The 3072-nt window shown below is 39.5% G+C and overlaps 1 pseudogene; it reads left to right on the top strand.

Annotated features, from left to right (window-relative positions):
- The first annotated feature begins 673 nt into the window (after positions 1–673).
- Positions 674–2827, top strand: LOC127420721 (uncharacterized; annotated as a pseudogene).
- Positions 2828–3072: the final 245 nt, after the last annotated feature.

The raw sequence follows: 3072 nt of genomic DNA, 5'->3' as shown, positions 1-3072 counted from the left end.
TTAGGATGCAGCAGATGGATATGGAAATATACGAAGGGGCCATACACCTTACTAATTCTTATTACACCCAAAGAAATAGTTACATGGCCTCCCGGAGTAGCACCGGTACAAAATTTCACACCACAAATCTGTTGTAAATTAGGTTCCACCCATCCCGCATACATAAACATGTCAACACACACCAGCATGGCCATCCCAACACAATATCACTGCCTGGTATGAACTACAATAATATCCAGGGTCTAAAGAAGGTGGGCTGCACACTTTATATGAAAAAAACAATGATGGCATAGACCCTAAAATCTGCTATTTTGTTAACAATTTGGAACCTGCCACATATAGGTGCACCCACAAAGAAACACTAAACAGCACACACATAAGTTACACAGAATAAAAATTCAATTTAACATTATACAAACCCTATGACAATAGACCAAAAACCTTCATCTGGACTAGCCGAAAGGAAGGAATTTATTGTGTAGGAAAATGTAAAGCTAGCGAGAACAATTTCACTAGCCCACAAAACTGTTCATGGACTGCCAATCACTGTTTTAATTTAACCACCTGTGGGTATAGTAAACCAAAGCAATGCCCAAAGCTATACCCAATTCCTCCTGGTGGACTTATCAAAGGGAACATTAATAAGACTTTGTTTCATGATGTAAATTTGGTGATGACTCATGTAACTTACAACATATCCAATATTCTATCTGCCTATACAAAACATTGTAATGATTATGATGACAAAACATATGCATGGCTACAGTCACAAATCGATGATTTAATTTCTGATTACAAAGACAGACTTGCTGTCAAAATACCATACACCCGTTCCAAACAAGATCTGCTTGGAAATATTGCAGGCCTCTTTGGTTCAGTCAGTTCTATAGTCAACACCTTCAAAATGACTAAACAATCTCAATTTTCAACATGGATGGCAGACCAGGTGGCCACTAGTTTCCAACATATCACCAATAGCAATGAATATGTAATCAAAGTGGTTAGATCCGAAGTGCAGGCGCTTCTGTTGGTCAGCCACGAATTGTTCAGTTTGACCCGTACCATCAAACGTGACTTAGCCTGCAGATCATATGCACAAGATTTATTTACTGCTGCTAAACAAGAAATTTTAGACCTCTAAATGATCTAATAGAAATCTTAGATTTGAACAGATGGCATGCTTCAGACAAAATAAAAAATATCAATTATTCTGAGTTTTTAACCACCATTATGATGTATACTTGAAATGAATGTGTTGGTTGTCTTGGGTTTTTCGCCACCTTTCCTTTAACCCATCCAGACCAAGTATTTCCAAATTCCACTACTACATGCTCTATTGGTGTAGTAGTGAATGACTAGATCATCAAATGGGCCCACCTTACTGGGTACATGACCTTGAAGGGTACTGTGACCTTATTTACCAGTCGCACTTGCTGTCATGAAACTCATAACTATGCTGTTTGCACATGTAACACCTTACAACCTTTTTCTCCTAATGACACTAAACTCATGAATGTTCAGTCGCTGCATGGTCATTCTGATGCCATTCAGGTATCTCATACACAATGGTGTGTAGTCAGTGAAATTAATTCCTTCACCTACGGGGGATTGTCCTGCTCTGCTAATCACTCTTTTTGTTTAGAAGTAACAGAGGACTTTTCCATGGGACAGATAAACATTCTGGGGAGAGTACCACTGGACGCAGAGGCTTCGCCATGTTTGGATGACACCTTCTATGAGCAAAGCACCCAAGCTGTGGTCGATATGATGGAACTGGCACAAAGAATCATCCAACAAACTGAGTACCACCTTGCTCAAGCACAGGTGGAGGCTAGCAAAGTGAAAGACTGCAAAAATCCTGTCCAGCTCATCCACCCGGTCTGCACAATACGCCTACACCTGGTGGGACTGGATAATCCGTGGATGCGCTGTGGGTTGTGCTCTAATCTTCACTTTTACACTGGCCCAGTGCTGTTACTTCCAGTACCTCATCCGATCCATGAGAAGTTCAACTGAAGTTGCTCTGGCTCTTAGCCCATTACAACTGCACACACAATTTATTTATTTTTTTTAAAGTAAGACACAATGACCCCACAGGGACTCTTCTGGAATTGTCCCCGGGGGCCAAGCGGAGGAAACTGTAAGGCTGGCACCGGAATGTCTACACCTAAAAGGCTCTGTGAGAACCAACATTATAAAACTTTCACACAAATGAGTATCTCCACCTAAAGACAACACTCCCTACTTTTTAAGGAACATAAAATGCAAATCTGTCACTTTAGGCCTGTTCTCGCAAATCTTACTCACATCTGCTCTCTCTCTCTCTCAACTCAGGTCACTTTAGGGACACCAAAATCTAAGTTATGACTTATCCTATTTTGTAATGTAAAAGGTTTTCTTATCATACATGATTGGTATCATTCAAGAGGTCTCAGTGCAACTGGTAAAACGGTATCATTCCCTTTCAGCAAAGTCAAATCACAAGTAAGATAACTTAGTAACTTAGTAAAATACTGTATTCTATCAGAGGCATGACTCCTCCCAGATCCCTCACGGGAACCATCAGATTAGGTGCATTCTCTGTAAACATCAAACGACCTACTCAATCGAGTTTTGAAGGTCTACTTACAACCTCCTAAATTGTAAACCACATCAAACAAACACATCTGAAATAACAATAGAATTGTTTGGTATTTAAGGAGGGTTGGCAAGAAGCTCAGGGAATCTGTAAGCCAGATCTCCCATGCTTTGCCGTTGCATGTAGTTTTGTCAGGTATGTTTCTTTGACTTGTCTTTTATTTTTAGAAATGTTTATTTATTCTGATCATGTGTGAAATTGGCTTTGATTGATTTTGTAACTTATGTATTAAATCCTACCTGGCAAATAAATTGTTACTTTTTGATTTATTCTGTATTCATCTGAAATCATTTATAACCTGTAGATTCGAGGGACGCCTTTTGTTACCGCAAACTTATGTCCAGGATAATGATCATTACTGGAGCTTATGAATAGGAGAAAACCACGTAAGACTACCAGTCACTGCTTATCACCATCTTAGCAAGTTGTATGAA

This window comes from Myxocyprinus asiaticus, chromosome 30, assembly GCF_019703515.2.
Source record: "Myxocyprinus asiaticus isolate MX2 ecotype Aquarium Trade chromosome 30, UBuf_Myxa_2, whole genome shotgun sequence".
NCBI lineage: Eukaryota > Metazoa > Chordata > Actinopteri > Cypriniformes > Catostomidae > Myxocyprinus > Myxocyprinus asiaticus.
The sequence above is the reverse complement of the archived record's forward strand: the minus strand, read 5'-3'. Positions and strand labels throughout refer to the sequence as shown.